We start from the raw sequence: 27,244 nt of genomic DNA, 5'->3' as shown, positions 1-27,244 counted from the left end.
ACAACACTTTAAGCCCAAACAGAAGACAGATCATGTATCAGAAATACTATAGAGAAGATTCACACATATCCCTAAAAGTTTGGACTAGTTGACCATTATGGTTTTTTCCAATGCTGGTATTTTATTCTTCTTAAAAAGAACGACTATGATTTTCTAATACTTCTATTATGGTATATTTTATGGTAAGCACCAGAATTTAATGGGTCGGTGAGAGTACAAAATGTTTGAAAATGGAAATTATAATAGTATAAATAAGAAGTTCCATGAGAACCAATCAATTGAACATCTATTAATTATGGATAATTCCATATGATACGGTAATTGATGATGTGAATATTTCACAAATTATACACTATCCTTTATTTCTAAAGATAATATAAAAACTGGTAATAAGTTATATGAGTTATATTCTAAGACTGGTGGTAGATTCAAAATGATTAATCTTTCATTATTCTTATTTTAGACCATTAGCATGCATTTATATTTAATATAAATATAAGCAGACATATGAACATATTATATGCTTACTAACAACATGATTCTATTATTTTCCTTGACTTTCTGTTTTTCCATATCCTAATGAATTTTTAAGTTCTTTTATCTAGAACTTTTTTCCTTCCCCAAAGTATTTCAAAGCATATGGTTCCTGGAGATTTCTAATTTGGGGTAACACAGGCATGCAATTTTAACATCCTCTCTTTCCTCTAAGTGTCATGTAACCTTACTACAAAGAAAAGACTAATGCTAAGTCTTAAATTATCAATTAAAATACTGAAGGCTAGTCATCATCAAAATCTTAGGAGTAACCAAAAACTCAAATGAAAATTTCTCCTATAACTAATTTTAGGTAATGAATCTGATTCTTTGTGGCCAACTATATTTCTAGGTGTAAAGGCTTAGTATATACTAAGCTTCTGCTATCTTTGATCATATCTTCCAAATGTTTTGCTTGTTTATATTTCAGGAACTTATATATAAATAGAAAAATGCTCCCTAAATCATCCATTTTAATATTTTGTCTCAAAAAGTCATTATATAAGAAAAATTCAACTAAAAACCAGGATGCATTGCAGAAAGGCACAGAAATCCAGGGACTGAAAGGAACTGGACAGGTAAAGCAGTGACTAGAGAACATGGCTGTGCAGATGCCTGTGGTGTGTGTGGGGTCCTAGCGGTGGTCACGATGAGAAACCTGCAGACCAGACTTTCAGTCTAGAGAGGCTGCTGTGACCTTGCTCTGGCTTAAGGTCTTCAAGGTGGACTGCTGGCTCAATGTGACCAAAACATCCAATTATAAGGGGGAAAAAAAACCCAATTTGGATTTTATGAGAAATATCCAAAATTTTAATGTCAGTAAAGCCAAAAGAAAAGAAACAAACCCAAATAGCCAGTCCATCAATTTGTGACCTTTGGTTTAAGGTGAATGTAAGAGTGAACATAATATTTGATATTAGAACTGTTCCAGAATATCTCAGTATTGGTTGTCACTTTAGTGATAGTTCTTTTACTTAAATATGAAATTAATTAAGGTAGCTAATACTTATACAGCCTCTAATAAACCACTGTAAGTGAAAAATATCACTACAACTACCTGCATACCTACTAACTTACCTGCCTACCTGATCTTCACAACCCTGCAAGCCATCACCATCCTCATCACTATCCCTGTCCCTATTTGTGGCTGAGGAAGCCAAGAAAGGGAGGCAGAGTGGCTTGCCCAAAGTCACACAGCTGGTAGGTAGCAGGATAGGATTTAATCCTAAGCCTTTAGCTCCAGAATCCACTACATTTTTTCTATTCTGAATGTCTATGATGCACACTAAATACAGAAGCTATCTTTTATAGAAAACAAACCTACCAAAAAATGACTTATCTTCTGGCAAATATATTTTTGCCACTTATGTATGAGTAAGACAGTCCGGAAAATATAATTTAGATTCCAAAATTCTGAAACCTTTGGGTGATTTGGATGGTTCATCATACTATTTGACACTAAAATTGTCCCAGAAAATCCTGTACACATGCTTAGTAGACTCTATTCTAAATCTGATCTATTGTCTATAGCCATGTTGCCAAATATCAGCAGTCATTTAATCAACACTCCATTTGCCTAAGATTCACTATGGCATATTCTCTTCTCTGAAATAGTTTTTCTCATCTCTGTTAAAGAAAAAAATAAAAATGCTAGTTGCAATAAGCTTCTAAATAGAATTTTTTAGTATAATAAATATTATTCTGCCAAAAACAACAGAAAAGAATCCATATCTCTAGTGATTTGCCATTTGTTTAATTTTAACTTACTTGCAATGCAATTCCCTAATTCCTAAGTGTTGTTTGTAGTTTACGGAAATGACCCTTGGTGTATTTCAAATAAGGGATAAACTTTAAAACTGCTCTAGTCCTTAGGGCATCTGGTAGCCTATCCAGGTAATACTCTAGATTAGTAATAGACTAGTTCTAAGACAAAAATCCCAGCTTGGATCAATGACACTTTTGCTTCTGCACCTCATTCCCCATTTTGATTTAGGTTTCAGTTTGACTATAGGAATCACAACCTTCACACAGATTACACATAAGTTGGAAATAGAAACTTCTTGACTTTGTTTCCATAAATCTTCTCTGGAAGGGCAAAAAAGCAAACGAGAAGAATGCCACTGGCTTGATCCAGGGACCTAGTCCTTATGAGATAAGCCTACTAAAAACTATCTGTAAGCGGAAGAAAATAAGTATGCTAATGGACACAATCTGAAAAATCCTACCTAGACCTAAAGCTCCACAGTAACTCTGAGGGCCTCAAAATAAGCAGTTTATAAAATATATGTACAAATAGCATGATTTAAAACGAAACAAAAGAATTTAGTTTATCAAGTAAGGTCTCTAAATAATGTTAACAAGGGCTAGTAATATGTGTTATACAAAGGATATATAAAATACATCTTTAAATAGATAACTAGGTTGACCTACAATTTAGATTGACAGTTTTATGAGGACAGAGACCATGTATATTTTCCACATTTTTATGTATCTTGAGCTAACACGGTGTCTGACACATAAAATATTTGCTGAGTGACTATCTAAATACACAAAATAATTCATTCATCAACAATGTTTAAAGAATTGCTAGTACATAATCTACCTAATACACCTTTTTAAGGGGAATCTAAGTTAGAATGGCTCTGTACTGCCAAGGAAGCCTAATAATGAAAAGTAGAAAAATAATCAACAGGAGCAGTGCATCAATCAGAGGAGATCTGATCATGATTAAATAGGAGCATTTTAAAAACCTCAAATTTCCGTTCATAAGTAGAATTTAAAGCAGCTGTTCAGCACTAGCACAATGTCTGCCCTAAGAATTAAAAAAAGAAAAAAAAAAAAAAAGCAAGGGGGAAAAAAAAGCAAATCATGGCAGCAGTGAAACTATTGCTCTAAGACTTCAAAGTTGATATGACCTTTAAAGAAAAAAAAAAGCTAAAAATACAAAGGGACAATTTTACATTTTCATATTGCACTGCAGACAAAAAGACTCTGATATTACAATGCTGGGGCCTCTGTTTTTAACATAAAGCAGAGGTGTTTCCCTTAGAAGCAAAGGTCTTAGGGGACATGTCTGTCACAGCAGTTATTTTCTGTTTCACTTGTTGGCAAACTTACATTTCAAAACAACAACAAAAACGAGCCTCCCCAGCTCCCTGTAAACCAAGGAGGTAGAAACAAAAAATATTTCAAAGCCAGAAAGCAAACAGACTGTGAGGACTGAAACTCAGACCAAAGGCATCTGCTCTCCAACTCACACTCCCCACAACCACCCAGCCTTCTCACAATCTTACAGATTTTCCTAAGAGATGTTGCCATTTTAGCTTTGTTTTTCCCTAAGTTCTGGCAATACCCATCACTGCAGGCAAGGCAGCAAAGCCACGAGCAGAATCCAAACCGGAAAACAGAAAAGCTGTTCTGTCTTTTCTTCCCCGCCACTCCATTACTAATTTATTTTTTCCCAAAGTAAAACTCCTTCATTCTATCCAAACGACAATCGCTAACTTCCAGCATCTAACAATTATTTCATTAAGGGCAAAGAATACAGAAATGATTACAATCTGTAGGGCTAAAAAATGGGACTGGTTGACATACTGGACAATTTTCCCTTGGGGTCCCACTTTTCTCAGAGAGAAATAATACTCTAAACCAGCTAGTGTGTTCCTCCTTAAAAAAGGACCAAAGCAATCTTTGTTTTCATTCCTTTCTAGTATACCTCCTCCTGAATCCCACCCAATGTGGTAGTTGCCAACACAGCTTCCTGCTCAGTCTTGATAGGAAGAAAGAAAGAAGAAAGAAAGATGAAGAAAAAGAAAGAAAGAAAGAAAGAAAGAAAGAAAGAAAGAAAGAAAGAAAAGAGAACAAAATGTCTAATGCCATGCTACCTACTATTGATTATCAATATATCACGGAGAATATAAAAATATTGCTAAGATTCTTCAAAAGATAGTGTTTTCAAAATTCTACCCACACACAGTGCTTATATTTTTCCCCTCTAAATTCAGAATTAACACCCCACAAAATAAACCCAGGGTTTTGTGTCCAGAAGACTATCTCTATTTGAATGACTACAAAGAGAACAGGAAATCTGCCTGCATTCATGGGTCACTTGTGCCTTACATATACTTCTATGATTTACCACATTTAGCTGCATATGCATAGTTGAAGTTCAAACTTCAGTCTTTACAGGTTAATATTACAGAGAAAATGAGAACCTATAGACAAATGAGAGTTTCCGCAACATTCATTTGTAACATGTGTCACATATATCCTACATTAAAAACACATAAGTTCAATTGCCATTAAATCTATATTGCTTGAAAATTTAATCCAGTCCAACAAGCATTTCTTTAGTGTTGATATTGTGCTTGGTATAAGGAAATAAAAATGAATGATTCTTAGCTGATACACTCACAATCTAATGACATCACAATCTAGTGAGAAGATGCAACTGTGGGAAACACTATAAACAGAGATGGAAAGAAGATCCTATGGAAGTCACGGAAGGAGTACATGAGTACTGAGTATTGAGTAACTCTCAGTCAGTCAAAGCAGGATTCAAAAAGCAGACAACACTCCAAGGGAAACTTAAATGGTGAGGTTATGCTAAGGGGGCGGGGGGCGGTGGGGAGCACAGAAATGAAAGAAGTATGGAGTGATATAGAGTCGCTAGAGACAAGGGTACAAAATGGGAATCAACAGATAAATGGAATGATAAATGGCAAGTCAGATTAAGGTTTGTTTATTTAGTACACATCTCTTGAATACCAAGACTGTGCTTAACAATGGGGCATGAAGATGTTGCAGAGTTATAAGCTATTAAATTAACAAGTGCCTTGACCAAAAGATACATTAACATAAAGCCCATTGTCCAATCCCCGCACCAAACACAGAAATCAAAACTTTTCCATTGTCTACAGAATAACAGCCAGTCCTGTATTTCAGAGCCTTCCCTATCTGTCCTCAGCTTACCTGTTTTATACCCTATATCTCAGTCCCACAAGATTTTGGCCACATCCAAGAATGAGCATGATTATATGTCTTGGCATGCCAATGCTCAATATCAATCCTATGCCAGGTGCTCCGAGAGCCTATATAACCTCCAGGACCCAGTTCAAAACTGGCACCTTTATCTAATCTTTCATCTCCATGGTTTGAGTGTATTTTTCCCTTCTTTGAGCTCCCCAGTATTTTGTGAGCGTCTATTGCAGTTATTATATGATATAGTCCTGTGATGTTTACAAGAATTTTTCTTCTGTCCAAATGAAGGCTGTCAAGAGAAGATGTCCCCCCCACCACCACCAAATGTCGCCTTAAAAAGTTTTGCGTTTAGCAAATGTTCAATGAATATTTATTGAATTGTACCAAGGTAAAATATTTAGGTATTTTTGTGACTTTTTACAATTATCTTAAAAGCTTATGGAGGTAACAGAAGTATCAAAAAGCTGACAGAATGTTAACATTGGAGATAAAGCCACATTAGCATTGTTTCCTTCATATTAGACCTATTATCTAGTCACTACTCTAGTCACTACAGGCTAAGATAGCCTGTGCAACTGCTGTGGCAAGCCTTCCCAATTTCTTTTACCCAGAATCAGACTTACACAAAAAAAATTATATGAGGAAACATGTTGAATAAAATATTTGAAGCTACATTTACAATTATAGAATTTGACAAATTAATGTGGAATTTTAGTGAAAACATCAAAAATGCTGAGGTAATGTTTTTCTCTCTTTCTACCAGCTACTCCTCAGTGATGAGTAAAAATGATACACATTAAAACCAGGTGCAAAGGAGAAATATTACAACATTTTTAAGGTCTATAACTTGTAGTCTGTTGGTATCCTATCCTTTCACTTGTTATAATCCTTAGAGAATAAAGTAATATTTGCTACAATGTTAAATATAAGGGAAAGCAAGTTTGAAAAAAATGTAACAAGGATTTCACAGACTGAATATAGCACGGAGGTATTCTAGATATTCAAATTATTACCATTAACTTCAGGACATCTAATAATTGATAGTTCAACATGGTTCAACATAGTTCAACATTGTCAACCAAACAAAAGCTTGTTCAAACTTTATATAGGTTAAATCCACAGAGTTTTAATTTTTAATTTCTTTTACTTTTGTATCATGAACTAATTTAATAGAAAATACAAGTCATGGTTATTTTCCATGACATGCCAATAAATTAATCACAAATTATTGCAAATACATTACCATGATATTTTGCAATTATAATCGCTATATACTGTTTTCATCATACAGAGACAAATCACAGTTATGACTGAAATGTATTTCATACATTAGCATACAGGTAAAATCACATGGAATTTCTCTCACATGCCAAAAATGCAAACAATGCCTCAATAATTCTATGTGTGTTATATTTGAATTGAATGGTACAATGGTGTGATTTTTGGCATCTCCTTAATATTCAGATTATGGTAAAGAGGTTCATAGTTAGTCCCCGACATAGTCTTCTGTAATATTCCACTCATACAACAAGAGAAACTTCATGTGCAATTTTTTTAAAAAGATTTTATTTATTTATTTATTCATGAGACACAGAGAGAGAAAGGCAGAGACATAGGCAGAGGGAGAAGCAGGCTCCCTGCAGGGAGCCCGATATGGGACCCCATCCCAGGACTTCAGGATCATGCCCTGAGCCAAAGGCAGAAGCTCAACCAATGAGCCACTAAGGTGTCCCCTTCATGTGTGATTTAAGAAAATAACTGGAAATTTAGTTATATGTGCCAGAAAAGGTATTTTTGAAATAAAAATTTTGAAAACTCCATCTCAAGGTCCAGTTAAATATAAAGATGAATAATAAATGTAAATGTGAATAGCACTTTGTATGTAGGAAACTGATTACAATGCTGTTTTAAAATTTTGAAGTGTATGACCACAATACAGTGTTTCAAGGTGAATATTTAATGCCAAAAATAATCTTACCCAAACTGTATCTGTTTGAAAACCAAAAACATTTTTTAAGAAGTAATGGAAAACTTATTTATCCCAATTTTCCTAGAAATAAGTGAATCTTGGAAACAAACTGACAAATGCTATATTCGTAGGTTTCACTCTGACAATATATATAATACTTTTTTTCTTTTAATACAATAAACTATTGTTTTTTTATTAATTTTTATTTATTTATGATAGTCACAGAGAGAGAGAGAGAGAGAGAGAGAGGCAGAGACACAGGCAAAGGGAGAAGCAGGCTCCATGCACCGGGAGCCCGATGTGGGATTCGATCCCGGGTCTCCAGGATCGCGCCCTGGGCCAAAGGCAGGTGCCAAACCGCTGCGCCACCCAGGGATCCCTACAATAAACTATTGTTAAGGATGATAATTAAGATATCTCAGTAGGGAGTATCACAGGGTGCCAACCAATTTGAATGGATGCTGGCTATCTAAAACCAACACAGTCATACTGGTTACAGCTGCACCTATCAGCCCTGTATGCTACTCATAAGGATACAGGCTTAGGAAGGGTAAATCACACATGCCAGAGTTTTCTCTATCCATAATCATTGTGTTAGTTCCACAACAGTCAGATGACTTGATATTTAAATTAATAACTAGCTCATACTTGTTTACTGTCATATTTTTATAGTACTGGATTTAGGTGAATCAAGAGTGGTATTCCTCACCCTCACATTTTAGATTCTTTTTTTCAAATATTTTATTTATTATTTGAGAGAGACAGAGAGAGAGAGAGAGAGAGAAACACAAGCACGGGAAGTGGCAGAGGGAAAAGCAGGTTCCCCACTGAGCAGGGAGCCAATGTGGGGCTTGATCCCAGGTCCCTGGGATCATGACCTGAGCCAAAGGCAGACGCTTAACCGACTGACCCACACAAGCACCCCTAGATTCTCTTTATATAGGCATTCTCAGTATTGTATTCAGTATGTGGCTATTGTAAGAAAGTTTCTCTCAACAAATAAATTAAAAGAAAGCTACATTAAATGAGTTTTCATTTTTTTCTTTCCTGAAGGACTTGTCAGAACCTGCAATACATGCAATGGGAAGAAAGAGAGAAAAATAAAAGTAAGCTGTGTTTTTTAGAGAAGGAATCATGTGCATGGGAAAAGCAAATATTATAAAGATACAGAATCTTAAGTCATAGGTTTAATCTACCTTTAATCAATGTTTCAATGAAGACAATTAAACTTATGGGTTATGTTTAGTATATTCAAAATACTACGCTTTTTTTCTATAGCAGTTTATTTCTTTGCTTTAAAGCATCACCAGGGATCCCTGGGTGGCGAAGCGGTTTGGCGCCTGCCTTTGGCCCAGGGCGCGATCCTGGAGACCCAGGATCAAATCCCACGTCGGGCTCCCGGTGCATGGAGCCTGTTTCTCCCTCTGCCTGTGTCTTGCCTCTCTCTCTCTCTGTCTCTCTCTCTGTGACTATCATAAATAAATAAAAAAAATTTAAAAAAGCATCACCATATCCATTTGTCCTATCAAAAGAAGCATCATTTTGATGATAGATTTGAGTGATTTTTTTTTTTTTCTTTTTGATAGTTGTCAAGAGTATGTGGGTAAGGTTATCCATGAATTCTGTTTGTCAGGGTACAGCTTTGAAAAACCTGGATTAAAAGGTTCACCAACTTCAGGAGAGAGTGAGATGCCAAGAAATTTATTTCAAAAGGCTTGAAACAGATCTGCATTAGTTAATAGGATAAAGAACTTTCTAGTGCATGCCAGAAAGGACCCCATGATTCTTATCTCTTATCTTCAGCACCAAAATGAAAAAGAAACAAAGAGTCTGTTCAATACAAATAAAAACAAAGAACAATCATAATTAATTTTAAAACCTGATTTTAAAAACTAGACATTCCTGGCTTTATTTTTCTAAAAGGACTGTAGTCTGGACTACATATATCAGTTTTATCAAAAAGTCTTATAAACTAGCAGAGTCCCTTTTCACTGCCCCTAACAATTATAGTAGCTATTCAAATGCACCTAAAATAAGCTGCATAAGCTCTTTGGGGGAGGATCTTGGTTTTATGATAACTTCTACGTGTGAAGGCAAGTAGGGTTATCCTTTCCACTGGAAGCATATCACTTCTGTGAAGAATTTATGGTATTTTAATAAAGGCACTCCCTTTTATTTTTCATCACTTTCTCTATTTGTCTCCAAGTTGGCACTTCTCTCTTCTTTTCTCCTGAACTCTCAATTTCGCTCTTGCTGTCATTCTCTTTCATCCTCATTGTATATATATACATATATATGTATATACATATATATACACACACACATATATATGAATGCACATATACATATACATACATACAAGCACAGTTATAAGACCCAAGAGCTGAAACAATATACTTACATAATTAGTGAAAATACTTCACTTTATTAAAATGATGATGATTATTACAAGTAGTTCTTTTTTCTCACTTCACATCTCAGGCTATATAATAGCTACAAATGACTCTCCATCACTGTTTAATGACAAACTATATTGTCTATATTTTGTTCCAAAGGGGGAAAATTATGATGTAAAAACTCTATCTCTGACAGATGTGCAAAACAGTACTTCTGATTTTTTCATTTGGTCTTTAAGAACTATTGGTAGTTGGCTACAAGTGGCTTGTACTTTAAAAGTCACAAGTAAGGGCAACCCTGGTGGTGCAGCGGTTTAGCACCGCCTGAAGCCCAGGGTGTGATCCTGGGAACCTGGGATCAAGTCCCACATCAGGCTCCTTGCATGGAGTCTGCTTCCCCCTCTGCGTGTGTCTCTGTCTCTCTCTCTCCGTGTGTCTCTCATGAATAAATTAATAAAATCTTAAAAAAAAAAAAAGTCACAAGTAAAACCAAACTCTATTTACATCATTTTAAGTGTGTTTTATGTATTCTACAAAACATAGGGATCCTCGCAAACTCCAAAGCAGCTCACCTTGTAATTCATCAAGGCTGTCTACAAAAGGGGATTACATTTTCCAGAACGCAAAACATGTGTCCATTAGATGACTGTGAAATGTGCTCCAAAGTAATCGGAGCATCAACGAGCCGCTGGAGAGCACGGAACCAGGGCATCTAACAGTCATGGAGCTCCCCAGTGAAAATCCGTTGGGCAAATGAGAAAGGACACAGTGTTGTAGCATGACTCCCAGGAGAAACAGGTAACAAAACCTGAAGGGAAACCAAATCAGTCCCCCAAAATACTGAGTGAAAGCCAAGAAGTCTGAGGAGAGCCAGGCACCAGGAAAAACACAGAACCTGCAGTGAGTCCAAGCAACCAAGAAAACTGTGATCTCAGAGACTCATTATCTACTAGCAGAAGACCCTTTGGAGGCAGAAATATAGATTATCTTTTCTAGCCTTAAAGGAGCTCAATATTTGTGTGTGGCCAAAGAATTTTATGGGAATTGACAAGTCACACTTTAACTGAAATAGAACTCTTTAAATACTAAAGCCCAACAAACTGACACTGGAAAGATGTGTAAATCTTTTTACCTTTAATAATCTTATTAGACATCTGAATTTCTAAGCCTTTAAATAATGCTCCTGTGTATTTTAGTTAATTTCTAAGTTAAAATTGGTATATAAAAACATAAATTTATTTATTATAAGACAATACAGTTTTCCTTGATTTTTTAATATTCATTCCCTAAGCAAAACAGTCATTTACAAGTAAGGGAATTAATGCTGGCTGCCACTGGGCAGAGAGAAGAGATAGCATTGTCACCTGTCTGACTTTTAGTAATAATAATAATAATAATAATAATAATAATAATAATAATGTAATTGTCCTTCTGACAATGATCTTTAAGCATCCTAGCTCCTATAGCTAATAAAGTAGCAAGAAAGAGCTAATAAGTAAAAAAATTTAGAACCTTAAAAATAGAGAACCAAAAGGAAATGATCTATTATATGTGTCTTAATTCTATTACTCACTACTATGTTACAATTGCCTATTCATAATCAATGATCTGTCTTACTGATACAAATAAATATAATTTTATAATAGTTTCCAAATAGATATCACGATAAATTAGTCGGCTTTTCTGGAAATATATATGTGTCTGTCCTTTGACTAATATGAACAGAAAACATGAGCATTAAAAGTGTAGTAATATTTCAAGCAGATATGATAGAAATTCAAAGTAGACTATCAGCAAAGAATCTGATATTATCCTACAGACAGCAGCTCCTCAAGATAACATTGGTCCATTTCCCCCTAAATATGAATTACTCTCACATTAAAATATGTAAAACCAATAAACTAATTTAAAATCCTATAAAAACCTTACAAAACTTCATTACATTAGACTATGATATAAACGAAATACAACAAAAATATCAAAAGTAAAACTCACTTTAGAAACTGCTAAAAAGTTAATGTTCCCCCCTTTATTTACTATCCTTATTTTTCTTCCTTAATAAATATAATTTTTAAATTAGGTATTGTGAGCTAAATAATATCAGACTGCTAATTAAATTCAGGAGTCTTCAAAGTATGAGTTAAGTTCATCCATCATGGGACTGGCCATTTGACAAAAAAATATTCAATACACAAAAGTGAAATTAAGACCACCACAAAAGAAGAGTAAAGAAAACAAAACAAAAAATACACTTTAAAAGCTCAAATTCTAGCTGGTTATAAATAAGGTCACAACAGAGAATACAATTAAATAGCTCGCGTCAGAGTAAGTATAATATACATTTGTAAAACAATTTTTAATTTTTATGAATATACATGCTTTCACCTGAGGATACCTAATACCTTTTGAAAACACTTCTTGGGACTTATTTTTTGAGCCCTCACATAACATGACAGCTTGTATTTAATCAACAGAAAATGTTATATTTACAAATTCTACAGTTTAAAAAAAAGCATCGAAGTTTATCAGATTCTATCAATGAGCAGGATAATAAGAACTTAACAGTTGCACCAAATTAAATCATTCTTTAGTGTTTTCATTTAATAAAAAGGCACAATAAACAGGCTGTTCAAAACCAGAACTTCCCTACAATTTCTCCACTCATCCTCATTCTGACCACACAACGTCTCTTTTCAATTCAAACCATGCATTCTAGAGCTCCCTTTGTCACCCCTCAAAAACTTTAGTGGAATGAAGGGCATTAAAAGTAAGTAAACAACCAATAAATGTAACTATGTTACTGAGTCATGTGGGGAGGAGGGCAACACACAGAGAAAATGACTAAGTTGTTAAGGTTAGTAAAGCAGACTTTGTTCCATAAACTTTCCAAGAACACTGGTACAATGCTTCATTTTTAATTCATTCAATCCCACTTAAAATTTACCTGACGACAGCAATTTGACTAGGTTATTTTTTGCTCTCAAAAATGCCATTTTTATGAACCCATCAAGGAAAATATAAATATGTTCATCTTGGTATTCTGACTTAACGTTTTGAAGATGAAACTCATGTGAATTATGAAAGAAAGCTCTGTAACCACTTCCAGGGGGAAGAGGGGATGAAAGCCTGAAGAGACTTCATAACATAGGATCATGTCACATTTACATGTAAGAAATAAAGTCAGACACTTTAGGTCCTTCCATGATCACACTGCAGTGATCAGGACTTTGTAAAAGCTTGAATCCTCTCTAATAATATGGTCAACATTCACTGGGTACATACAACGTCAAAGGACGGTTCTGAGTTTTCACCTCTTTTAATCCTCAGAACAACCCTATGAGGTCTGTACTAGCCTTTCTCCACTTTACAAGTGAAGAAACTGAGTCAGACAAACACAAACAGCTTACTCAAGGGAACCTATCTTGCACACTACTGAGCCAGGCAGGTTAAGTTAGGCAATCTTATTCAAGAATCCATACTCATTGGGAGATGTCTCTACATTGCACTATGGAGTGGTCTCATGGATAATGGGTGTTTTTTTTTGTTTTGTTTTATTTTGTTTTGTTTTTCAGATTTACTGAGGTATAATTTGTACAAAAAAAAAAACAAAAACAAAAAAAACAACACCCTGCACATAGTAATGTATATGATTTCACGAGTTTGGGTATATGCATACATCCAGGTAACCATCTCCATGATCAAGGTAATAAACATATCCATCACCTCCAAAAAAAAAAAAAAAAAAGAATCCATACTCATGACCCCCATGACTCCTAGATTATGTAGGCCTGGAAAACTCTACCATGTTCATCTTCAATTTTCACCCCTCCTAAAAAGAATTCTAATACACAGGCCAGAATTAAGTCACCTTCTGTTTTCCCATAACACTCTGTACTTACTTTTTTACTTAAAGTTTCCTTTATTTATTGCAACTGCTTCCTTAATGTCTGTCTCCCACAGACTATAAACTTGATGAGGGCAAGAGCCATATGTGTCTTGTTCAATATTAAATTTCTAGAAGGTAGCACATCTAGTATATGCAGGGTATTCAGTAAATATTTCATGAAGGAGTGCACAAATATTTTAAAATTGCTTTTAAAAATCTGTTCTCTCTAGTGCAATTCAAAAATTTCCATTAGTAACTGCAAATATTGACAATTCACTACCAACAATAATAGCTAGTATGTATTCAGTGTTTACTGTAATAGGTCAGTTCTAAGTAATTTATTTATATTCAATTACTCAATAGCCACAGTTTCTTTCTTTTTTTTTCATAAGAAGAAAATGAAATTCAGAGAGGTTAAGAAACTAGGCCCATTATCACACATCTAGTGAAATATACACTCAGGATCTAAACACGGGCATCTGACTCTAGAGTCTGTTACACACTACCTTGAAATAAGGGCAAGTCTCAAACTGCTAAATTTTCAGTTTAAACAGAATCAAAAATGTTGGTAACAAAAAAGATCTTCATTCTATAAACTTTTTAAAAATATCCTAACATATCTTTATTAAAGCGCAGTGACAAAAATTAAAACAAAAAATAGCCTGTATTTGCCTCTATTTTTTTTAAAATTTACAAAATATCTTAGAGTGTTTACAAATATTCTGATTTTAAAAATGTGAGAAAAGTGAAATATGAGGAAGAGTTGAATTTGTTTTGACTTCTAATATTTTTCATAAAAAGTAACGTAGTTTTAAGTATGAATTCCAATCTAACAAAATATACATTGCTTTTACAGTGCTACACTATTACACACAGATATAGTAATCAATATTTTTAGATTATTACCTGACAAAAAATGGTATTTATGGCCATCTGCAGAGTTGACTTTATGGATAAATTGCAATGGTTTCTTGGATTAAGGAAGCTCTATTTTCTCAACTAGTACCAAATAGCTGTGTGCAGGACAAATCATTATGGCTCAGAGAACTTTCTGATCAAATTAGATCTCTTAAAAATATGAGCCAATTTAAAAACATCTTCATGAATTTAATACACCAAAATTTGAACTTGATAGGTATCCACTTCTGACAAATCTAATTATAATCTTAAGTGATTTTAAAAAGGACAATGCTCTAATAATTAAAATCTATATCTAATCTTAATCTAATCATGAGGACACCATCAGAAAAAAACAAGATTATGAGACACTGTGTGAGACAAATGGCCAGGACTCTTAAAATTGTTGATGTCAATGTCAAGACAAAAAGACGAGAGGGTACTATTTACAATTAAAGGAGACCTGGAGAGATATGACAAGTGAATGCAATACCTTATGCTTGACTTGTTCCTTTATTTAAAGAGGAAAAAAAAAAAAAAAAAAGGCTACAAAAGCATTACCGGGACCATGAGGAAGTGTGGATATGAACCATATCAAATAATACCACTGCATTAATGTTACTTTCTTGGATGTGCAACATTATTGTGGTTATGTTGGAGAATATCCTAGTTCTTAGAAGTGTTAGCCTGCAATGTGCTTGCAAATGAATCAGAAAAGAAAAAAAAAAAAAAAGAAAAGAAAATGTAAAAGCCTAAAATTAATAAATAAAAAAATTTGGTGAACAGTATAAAGTTTAAGAATGCTCATTGTAGTAGTCTTTCTACTTTTCTACAGATACGAATATTTTTTTATAAAAAAAAAAAGAAAAACCTTAAGAAAAGCTCTATATTTGAATAATTGTGACATTTTTTAGATAGTTCGGGAGTTTTCAGTTGCAACAAATGTAAATTCAAAAATCTTCTGGGCTTGTGAGTTCGCTTTGCCCTTGTTAACTGTAAGTGCCTAAATGTTGTCATAAAGAGCAGTTCTAAAATAATCATGCCTAACCGAAATCATCAGTTTTGGTGATGCTTTAGTTAGCAAAAGGTAAATAGTTAATGATTATTCTTATGTTAATAATGTGATAAATTGTAAAAATGTTTTATTCTACACTTTTTCCTGCATTACCATTCCTCTCATTCTTTTATTCATACTGATGTGTACTTTTATCTTGATGAACAAATTATTTACATAGTAAGTATTCACTAAAAAATTTTAAACGAACAAATCAAGATGGAATGTTCTGTGCTTACATCACTCTAAATGTAGATGTGTGTAGATGTTTTAGTAAATCATATTGAAAGTATATAAAATCATCTCCTAATTTAACTCATTTAGTTGATCTGAGATGACTTTTAAAGTTAGGTCAACCCAGAGGGCCCAATGAGATGCAGTACTGCTCAAGATCTGCAAAAACATCACATTTATCAAAGTGGACAATTAATACTAGACAGCCTTAACATGTGTCAAATGAAGATAACCCCTACCATGTTGTACTATACCAAATTCTAGGGTCTCAATGTGATGCTTTTCAGGTACTCAAGCAGATCCAAAAGTGTTTCCTGAGGAAAATTCTTGCTTTGTCTCTATGAACTCCTAAACCTAGAGTCAATTTAAGGACAGAAGTGGGAGTGCCCTCAATCTAGGCAAGAATACAACTCAGTCAAGAACTGATTGTTCCTCATCTCTTAGCAACAGCCTGGATGTAACAACTGTTATTTAAAGGAGATAGTTTAAGGGACATGTTAGCCTTTTCTTAGATCTCTGCCAATATCCTTTCACCAGGAAATCTACATACCTGGCAAACATTAGTTTAGCTACTTATAGAAATGCCTTTCTTCACTAAGTTAGTTATCATTCAATATTCTTTCTCTTATCTGGTCTCTACTAAAAATGGCAATGTAAAGAATGCCTTATGAATCTTCTACAATTTTTTCTATTGAAGACAATTTAAGGATTCATAAAACAAATTACCCTCTTACATCAGGGTTCCCCAAAACAACTGTGACTACTGATAAAATGGTAGGTGGGTTTTTGTTTGTTTGTTTGTTTGTTTGTTCATCATTGTTTTGTGTGGTTTGGTGGTGGTTGCTGTTGTTTGTTTTTGTTTTGGTCAGAAAATGATAATCATTAACCTTATATTGACTGTCAGGTTACAAAGAGTATTCTTAGCCAAGGTTTTAGAAAGGATTATCTTCCCTTAATTTATCTACCTATTTATGTGCACAGATACATTAACATATATATGACATACATAATATTTTATGATACTTGTATGAATCTTTATATAGAGAATATATGTATACATATATATAATACATAAAACCTAAGGGTTTCTATGACATAAATATTTTCCTTTAAACATTTTAATCCTTTTAGGAAGTACTTGAAGTCCTAATAAATCCTGTACAAACCACTGGCTTCAACATTATTTACTAAGTATTTGATATTTATATATCAGTTTATAGTCCAATGTTATTTGCCCTATTATGTAACATATTCTTAGAATTCTTTCTATATTATTAAAATTTGCTTGAGGTCAGTTTCCTATACAAGTAGTAAAATGACCTAAAAGATGGGAATTATTATATTCCCATTTCACAGATAAAGAAATTAAGACACAGTAAGTTTATGTAACTTGCAAAACTCAAATAACTAATAAGTAGTGGAGTTGTAGAATATACTTAAACAGCCTGACTCCAAAGCCCACCCCCATAACTATAGTGATATGGCCTCTGCCTAGTAATGTATCAAGAAATCAAAGCGAGCACCAGAAGCCTCAGCCATATCTATCTATATGTTTTGGAAAAACACTCAAAGGATGAAGATCTAAGACAGAGATTCACTATAGGTTCAATTCAAATCTACAAATAGTGTATAACAGCATACACTATTTTAATAGTAAAATTTAAAAATCCAGTAGAGTAAAACCACAAGGTTCATCACCATTGCCAAATGCCTTATTGTCCCCACAAATCTGCAGTCTTTTTACAGACACATTATTTTACCATACCTGATATTGTTTTCTACTCAATATTACCAATAACCTTGCCTGCTACCCTATAAAAGCAGTAAGTTATGATTACAAGTTAGATCAAGGTTTAATATCATATTAATCATTCACATCATCATTTACCAATTTATCACAAGGTTTTTAATGTGAACAGTGAGGTGTTTAAAAATCACTCTATTGTAAAGAGATGTCCTACCCATTATGATAGCAAAAATTAATCAGATAAACTTTCTGAGCAAAGATACTACCTGTCCATAAAATTATCATTTCCATAGGAAATCCACTGTAAAGGACTTAAGAAAGAGATATTTGAGAAATTTTACATAGTCACACTTCTCAAAGAAAATTCCACCTATAATGTGCACTGGAAATTTGTATCTCACAAAACCAGTTTCGAAAAGCCTTTACCAAGAAATCTTTTAAATAACTGTCCATGTGTCTGGATATTCACCATCTAGCACATCACCTTGTGCCATGTAGGAATGTATCACAGTCATTGTATGTTATTTATTTATAGTGTCTGAATTTTTATAATGCTTATTCAGCAACTAAAATAATGCCTGACATAGTAGGTATTTGAAAGATATTTGTTGAATAAATGGAGACATTTCTGCCCCTTAAATAATACATTATAAAGTTCTGGAAGCACTTTATCATCTAGATCAAAACTACAATTTGATGGCTAAGAGTGAGTTCTTTGGAGGTAGACTATTGGGATTTGAATCCAAGCTCTTCTACTTGTTACCTGGGAAGTTAGGCAACTCTTTCTTTCATTTTCTTCGTTTGTGAAATAGAGATAACAAATGAGATTTTTGTGAGGCTAAGGCTGGCACAGAATAAGTACATATTGAATGTCAGCGCTATCTTTATATCTATCTCTATTAGTATATCTCTATATGTATAGAGAAAGAGCTTGGATCACATCTTGTGGGTCAATTTTAGAAACTGTGTGTAGTATCAGCTGAGATGAAAAAGGGGAAGGTATTCCTTACCCAACCACAAACTTCTTTAAACCCAGTGGAGAAATGACAGATATACATGGTGGCATTTCAGAAAGTAAATATAATTGTCCTTTTCAACATATAATCTCTAAAATAACCTAGACAATCATTAAGCAAACATCTTCCTTTCTATTATAAGTCCAAGAAATTTGTAGAAATTCATTGGGTAAATGATATGCAGATCTGTGGAAGTCACTGTTACTACCAAGGCATTTTAAAAAGTGATAAAACTTCACCTTCTTATAAAAGAAACCTAAAAAGGGAGGACAGTTAATAAAGACTTAACTCTTTCTGATTCATTGCTACCCTACTGAGCTGTAACTACTAGAATCCAGATAGATAGAAGTTTTAATTTTCCTCTCCCCATGGAAAGGAATAAAACAATGCCATCCAACAGAAATCTAATGTGAGCCACAGATAAGAGTCACACATGTAATTTGAAATTTTCCAGTTGCCACATTAAAAAAGCAAAAAGAAACAGGTGAAGATAACTTTAACATATTTTATTTAAGCCAATATAGCAAAATACTGTCATTTCAACACATAATCAAAATTTTTCAACATGTAATCAATACTAAAAAAATCTTAGTAAGATATTTTATATTTTTTCTTTCAACGGTCTTCAAAATCCAGTGTGTTTTTTATACTTACAGCAAATCTCAATTGAAACTAGTCACATTTTAAGTGCCTAAGTGCCATGTGGCTATTGGTTACCATATTGGAAAGCACAAATATAGAGAGAGGGGAGCAAAATTCCTTTATATTTTTTTCTGAATTACACACTTCTTCCTCAAAAACTAAAAAGCAATGATCGTTGGCATTTCATACAATTTAGACAAATTAATACTAACACATTCTAATAGCTCAATTTTCCTAATATTTAAAGATGCAAAATATATTTCAGATAAAGAAAATAAAATAGATCAAGTTACTGAGTCAAAGTGTATTTTTGGCTTACTATGTGCTAAGTAACAGTCCATAGTAGCTCTTATCAACAACTCCATAAATTTAAAAGCTTCTAGTATAAAATACTTGGTGCTATATATATATATATATATATATATATATACTGAGGACTTCTCTCATACCTTTAAGGTAAATGAAATGGGTCAAATAATTAGATTTTGCCTATAATTTACTATCTATAGCATGGTTTTCCTTTACTGAACGAGTGATGAAACAGCACTGGTCTGATTTAATACTATAAATTCAGAACAAATGGGAAAGCATTAAATTCAGAAGTGCTTCTGGACCATTAACTTCCGTGCTGATTTGACATGCACCATAGTATTCAGGCAACAGACTCAGGAATATAACCTATTCCTAAAGCAAACAGTATTTTATCTCATAACCATCTGGGGTTCTCGTCCTAAGGGCTACTTGTGTAGTGTTGTCTGGTATATTTTAATATCCTGATGTGTGGAACTAAGACCTACTTTATTAGCGAAACCCATTTTGCTCAAAAAAGAAGACTGACATAGAAGAGATTATAGAGGGAACAAAATTTTGGCTGAGGCTCTTGTTTTCATTATTTAGCTGAAGAAAATCATTGGTTATATATGCTTTCAAAAACCTATGGTTTTTCTAAGGTACCAATAAAAGTGATACCATTCATAACGTGGACAGTGGTCTCTTTCATATATTGCCTATAGTCGCAAACTTAAGTGCCAAGCAGATGGTTGAAATCTGTTTTGTATAAAACGTGTGCTTTTTTTCCCCCAACTGTGTTCTTTGTATTCATATTCAGCCTAGGTTTTAGCCATCAAAACACTGGCACTATGTCGATCATTAGCAGCATTTTAGACAACTGGCAACTAAGGTATTCACTGTTCTCCACAAAATGTTCAGCTAATATTTCCCAGATGTATAATTAAGGCAAAAGATCATCTTCTTAAATTGGTATCAGCACTTTGGATGGCTTCTGGCTTTCAACAGATTATATCAGTGGAAAACAATTTTATATCAAAAATAAAGGTTCTGTTTCTTTGATGTTTTTGTTTGTTATATAGCTTTCCATAAAAAGAAACCTATACATTTCCCCAAGCTTCAACCACAGTCTAAGAAATAGGTAGCTAAATGCAAAGATCCTCATGTTACTTTTATTATGAAAATCAATGGTGCACTATATTAGATAACTTTCTTCAAGTTATTTAAAATTTTCAAGATATTTGTATAAATAATGTTTTACAAAGCAATAAATAGTGTGGGACTCTTTTTATCTTAGTTAAAAAACTGAATATTTTTTGTTGTCCAATAATTTTTTATATAAAATGATTCATTTTTATGAATGTACAAATAAATGAGTTTTAATTTGCATAGTTTAAAGTATAGGAATGTGTTAAATCAGGAAATTCATTATTTTAATACTTAATATACTGACATTTGCAAAAACAACTTTTAGTTTATCATATTTCTTATATATTTAAGGGGAAGAGATGTATTTTTGGGATATTTCGTTATTAGCAGTAAGCAGAGGAAACTATGCTATATTGCTACTATTTAGGTACAAGTTACCTGGGATCGATAATCACAAGTTTGTTTAAAATAATTATAGTTGTATTTACTACAAAGTTTTAAAAATAAGTCAATAAATTTCTTACAGCATTTTTTCATATGCTAATATGTATGTTGTTATCAAACAAAAATATGCATTTTTTTTCAAAGTCGGAATTCAGTGGCTTGCATTCAGAGATATCCAAATATTTTTATACATTTTCATAAGTTTAAAATGACTCACTAGAATTAAGGGATAAATAATTTTATACTCATTTTAAAGCCCATTTTATAGATGCATGGCTGAAACCCAAAGAATTTAAATGACTTATACAACACAAAGTTTTAATTCTTGATTTAGAAGCTGTAGGAACATACGCCAACTTTGTATATCACTAAATGCTGTATTATAAAATATATTAGCAGTAAGTTGCTCAATTGGATGATTTCCAGATTTTCTTTCTTAACAGTAGAATATTTGCACATTTCCCTTTGGTCCTAGTTCTAAATGTAGTTCTGGTTCAGGAAGGTACTTTACTGTTTGTTTTGCTTTGTTTTGTTTACAATCTTTATATCTGTACCAGGAGAAAACGAGAATAACATCCATTCTTTACTCTGAAATTAAAGTGGCAGGAATAGGATTTTAAAAAATTCTATATCACCATTATTAAGCAAATAATTGATTTTAACAAATAGCCAATTCCTATGTTATCCTAAATATATAAATCTTTATTTAAAACTTACAACTAATTTGTACAAGGACAAGGACTTTGTCATATCATAGCCATATTTTCAAAGTACATATAATACAAAAAGTCCTTGGATACGGAGTTAAAGATTATGTTGCTGATGGTGTAACTACACTTTTTTTTTTTTCCAAACACACAATCTGCCGAATGTAACATATTAACAATATGTGAAGCTTGCCCTTTCAGATAATATAGCTTTTTTTAAGTACATTTTTTCATTGTTTGTTCCTCCACTTCTTGCTTCCTAGAGTTTAACATTTCTTTTCTTGAAATTGCCAGCCCCCAACCAATGCATATAAGGTTGGTTGACATGATACTAATATTGCCTAATTTATTTTGGGAACTTACTTTGGACTAGCTGTTTGTAATCTTAGTTAATTTTGCCACTTTCCTACCCAGAGTTTTATTATTCATTTAAAGATATACTGTCCATAAGCCCCTATGCTCTACTTTCTAGCTTCCCCCCCTTTTTATCCTATGCTTATAAATACTTTCAGCTCTTTGACCTAAAAAAGCCACTCTCATGCTTTTTATATTCGTTCCCTCTTCAATAATCCATATATAATTTATTTTTCATGATATTTGTAATAGTTGAGGATGGTGATCTGATGCACCTGAGAGTTTCAACCACATAAAATAGGAATCTTACTTTTGAAACATTCAGCTTCAGAAGAGTTCATAACAAATTTGAGAACTTAATCTTAAATAAGAATTATAGATAATACTTAAATTTTAAAACTCCTAAAATATATTATGGTTACTTGTTCCTGCATAATACCACTCAACTTACAGGTAAACTGTGAAGTGATTCCACTTGTCAAGGCTGGTTATATGAGCACCTCTGGCTCCAAACAATTGCATAAATGCAAGGATTCTGACCACTAGAGTAAGGAGCTAGGGATCTTTCAAATGGAATTCAAGGTAATGAAATTTTAAAGATGAGAGATTTTAGAAATTATCCAGCCCACCTTTACATTTCACAGATACATACACTAAGACACAAAACTTCTCCTCAGTCTATAGAGGAGACTGAGACAACTCGAACTTGAGATGTTACACCCAGCTAATTATACTTTCCATGTTTTAGTTTAAAAAAGTCAGTGAAGATACTGACAAATATAAATGTTTACCACCAAAGGAGGATATTGTTCTTTGTGTTAGGAGAAATATTCAAAACTCACAAAATTTTTTTTCATTTGTTATGTATACCTTAGGCCTCTTAACATCAACCTCCTCATTTCTATCCAAAATCTCAAATATCCCCAAATTTTATTAAAGCATATCTTGAACTACCAATCTTCTTGAATTCAAATTTTCCCTTCAATATGCACAACAATACTACCTTCAGATTTTTAAGGCTGGGATACTATTACATATATTCTTCAGAGAAATGTTGGTGACTCCTAATTATTTTTTAGTTTACTTATAAAAGTCAATATATTCTTCTCCTTCACTTTGATTCTTTAAATTGCTATCAGGATCTTTTGGATATGCTTTTGTTTCCCTAAAATAATGCTTTTAAATCACTGAATATTCCTAAACTGTATAGGTTGAATTAGATCCATTTTATTTTTCCAGTAATATTAAATTTTTAGAAACAGTTATACCACCATATTTATATCCCATCATCCTTAGGGCTCTAAAAACAATATTTTTTCCTCTATTTCCCAGATTCTAGCTATGTCTAGGGCTGGAGGGAAAAGAAGTTCTAGCTTCAGAAATAGCATTCATTGTTACCTTTGTTTTTCTACTCCTAGGTCTTATTTGATTATGGTACTTGGAATATTACATAAAAGTTTTCTTCACATCCTGCTGATATTATGGGAGAGATGACAATCTGAGCCTGATATTGTATGTTCAGTTATCACTTATTCAAGGTCAAAGTTGAATTAATAAGTGAATCAGAAATTGAATAGTTTGATCACCAGCTCATTTCTTTCTCTACTATCTTAACAAATCTTCAACATAGATCTCTTGTAGTACAGGTGAAAAAGAAGGAAAGAAATAGCAACCGTTAATTTTATGTGACATATTCCTGCAAAGTCTTTTCAAACATATGATGAAACTCAACAGCAAATAAGGGGTGGGGGGTGTGAAACAAAGAGACACCAGGAAAAGAGTAAAAATAAAGTCTTTGGACTTTGTAAATTATTGCCCAACAAACTCTGGCCCAGGTAAATAACCAAAAGAAATAATTGTAGGCAAACAAGTAAGACCTTAACTCCAGAATGAGAATAAAAATGTTTTAGAACTTTGCCAAGCAGCCTATAGGAACTGTGAGTGAAATAATATAGCATAAATAAAGCATTACTTTTTTTTTCATTTTGTCTTCTTATGTGAACGCTATTTCTTTTCAATGTTTGTGCTTATTTTTCATTACAATGTTCTTTTCTTAGATAAACACAAAATTGTGTAAAATGACAACTCAACGGATCGTATGTAAAAGTTCTATAGCTAGCTCCCAAACTACCTCCTGGGTATCTTGATCCTAATTAATATAAAAACAAAACCAAAATTAGTAATAAAGGAAATCATTTACTACATTTTAAAATAAACTTTGATTAAAAACGTACCAACAAAACACTATTTGGGCCTGTGTCTTCTTTTACTACTAGGTTAAAACATACATATATCCACAAGCAGAGCAAGTTAACTCTTTCCCTTCCTTTCTCAGCAGTGTCCCCGAAGCCCTTAAGGAGTGAACACTCATTTATAAAATTGCTTCTCTGTGTCCCAACTGATCTCTCTTAAACTGCCAGTATAAAAACCTTATAGGGTCTTGAGCATGCCTTTTTCCCCCCTCACAGTGAATTTCATCTCTTCATGTCACATCTATTCTCAGTGCATCTGATTCTTAGGTTTCCATGTGACAGAAATGACTAGAATGGGTAGGGAAGGCACCTATGCATAGGACACAGTAAAACTCCATGCATCTACACTATGAGAAATATTACAAACGAAGCTACTAATATATTTTTAAGAAAGATCATATTTTCTGTTTCTCAACATTTTCTTTTCTAAAAAACACATTCTTTCAAAGATGTGAAGAGCAGAAATAGAACGCTGTTACATATGAAAGTTTCAATGGATTCGCTGCCAGCAGCCTTCCTTTATAGTGTTCCTCTTACCTACAGTATGTGTTGGCACTGGCAGGTAGCCCTAATTCGTTAGTAGCCAAATTATTTTTGTCCCTGAAGTACGAGAAAGCTCCATAGCGCATGAATGAGACATGGTTTACTAGTTTACACACATTTTTATAACTCCAAGAAACCAAAACTCATTCACAAATGCTTTCGTTTCAGCAAAGAGAAGGGCTACAGAATACCAGAGGTACCTACTTTGAATTCCTGTTCCCCATTCTCCATGAGAAAATGAAGAGAAAAAAAAAAAAAAATCTTTTTAGCTTTACCAAAAAAAAAAAAAGAAAAAAAAACTTTGGTCCCCAACGCAAGAAAAACAAACAGCTTTCTATTCACCACACTCCACACTTCAACAAAGTCAAAATATTTCAGTATAAGACATTAAGAAAAAATGTCATTTAGTAATAAACCTAAATGTCTCCAGACAAAAATTTATCATGACGGCATAGCAGCCTTAGATAACATGGTTCACAACAACTAGCATCTTTGATCCCCAGCTAGATATATACTGCTACACCATCTTCACTAAGTTACAGAGAAAAAATAGGAAGAAAAAATAACCAACACTTAGAAATAAACATATAACGCAAGTGATGATTCAGGCATAGCAAAAAAAAGGAAAGAAAAACAAAACTCTGAAATTTTAAGGCAAGACAAAAGTAAATGTATTAACACTGAAGAGCCAAGTGACTGAAATGTTACTTAGATAAAAGAAAGATTTAAAACACAATGAGACGAGTTCAGGTTTGAATTGATCTAAGGTTCAACACTGACTTCAAATGCCTATGAACATCTACAAGCTTTTGTTTTTAATTTTCCTTCTGTCATGTTTTATGGGTAAAAGTCCTTAAACTACCTTGTAATAGATTAATTACTTTCAAGCTGAGTGACAAAAGGGCATAATGACCGGAAAATGATACAAAAGAAACAGAAAAAGCATGTTAACAAGTTTATCAACAAACCTGGGTAATTCTCATGAAGTACAGATTAAGGTTCAGTGGTTCCAAACTGGCAGCATTCAAGTTGGGTTCATATTTGGGTTTTTTGTTTTGTTTGTTTTTTTAAACCACCTGTCCTAAAACGACATTGTTTATGCTAATTATCTTTGTTTATGCCACAATTCTGTTTGTTTACCACATTCTTTTAAAATACCATATCCCTATAAACAGTTCTCACCAGAATTCTTCTAAATCTTGTTTCGGTCTGGTCCTTCTCGGCAGCCCACTGAGCAGAATGCAGCTCTACAATGAAGGCGCAAGAGCTGGGAACAACTTTGAGTCTCTGACTCCTCAGGCTGGCAAAGGCAGGGAGTACTGCTGAGGCTTTACTCTCAGGCTCCAAGGGAAAAGGATACTGAATGTGTAGAAATGCAACACCCCCCTATTGGACAAGCAGAACCATACGCCACAGGATCTCCAGAGGAGATGTATGAACTCTCAACTAGTAAGTGAAGAGAAGAATAGATAATCCTAAAGGGAAGGGAACACAGTTTTCAAACTGCAGGAGAAAACACAGAAATCAGAAAGAATAAAAGGTCTTCTCCTGAACCATTATCAGTTCCTGGTTAAAATAAAGGAATAGGAAGCATTCTCTTAAAGTGTCCCAAATAAACATTGTCCACTTAAGCAAAATACTAACAGTCCTTAATTGTTTCTCCTCTAGCAATATCATTTAATCATGTGCATCCATACAGCATTCAAGCTTTATATTTAATATAAATGATGACGCTATCAATCAATGAAAAGGAAAGGACAGAATGAATGACGCAAGGAAAAATTTGCTATGTTTTAGTTCATTTCTTGTTCAACAGAATTTTTCCATTAAAAGGACGATGTTTCATGCTTTGGTTAAATCTTTGAACATCTTTTTATCTGACTGCTATCATCTGAGTCAGACACCTGACATTAAGCTGTATGTGAGTTAGTATAAGAGAGAGATCCAGATTGGTTTATTTCCCATGCTGTTAGTTAACTTCATTGAACTTATAAATGAATACCAAATTATGAAGGAAACAAAAATCCATCCATTATACTTTTAAAAATAATTGATGAAAAAACTGGGAGATGTTTAATCTATATAATACACATCTGCATTATACATATACTCATTAGGTGTTTGGAGAATTGATAGTGGAAAGAACAGACAA

The 27,244-nt window shown here is 33.4% G+C and overlaps 1 protein-coding gene across 21 annotated transcripts in view; it reads right to left on the bottom strand.

The window, feature by feature from the left end:
* Positions 1–27,244, bottom strand: part of SOX5 (SRY-box transcription factor 5) — a 1,002,640-nt gene that overhangs the window by 369,695 nt on the left and 605,701 nt on the right. Inside the window, exon 1 of one of the 21 annotated variants that reach the window (XM_025455378.3) lies at positions 26,275–26,420. The exons of 19 other annotated variants lie outside the window; for them this stretch is intronic. The gene's annotated coding sequence lies outside the window, so the exon portion shown is untranslated. Of the gene's footprint in view, positions 1–10,451; positions 10,603–26,274; positions 26,421–27,244 lie in introns of those variants that run through there. One more of the 21 variants, XM_025455380.3, reaches the window with a different exon arrangement.

The sequence above is a fragment of the Canis lupus genome, chromosome 27 (assembly GCF_003254725.2).
Source record: "Canis lupus dingo isolate Sandy chromosome 27, ASM325472v2, whole genome shotgun sequence".
NCBI classification, from domain to species: Eukaryota; Metazoa; Chordata; class Mammalia; order Carnivora; family Canidae; genus Canis; species Canis lupus.
Note: the sequence above shows the minus strand (reverse complement) of the source record. Positions and strands in the feature narration are given on the sequence as shown.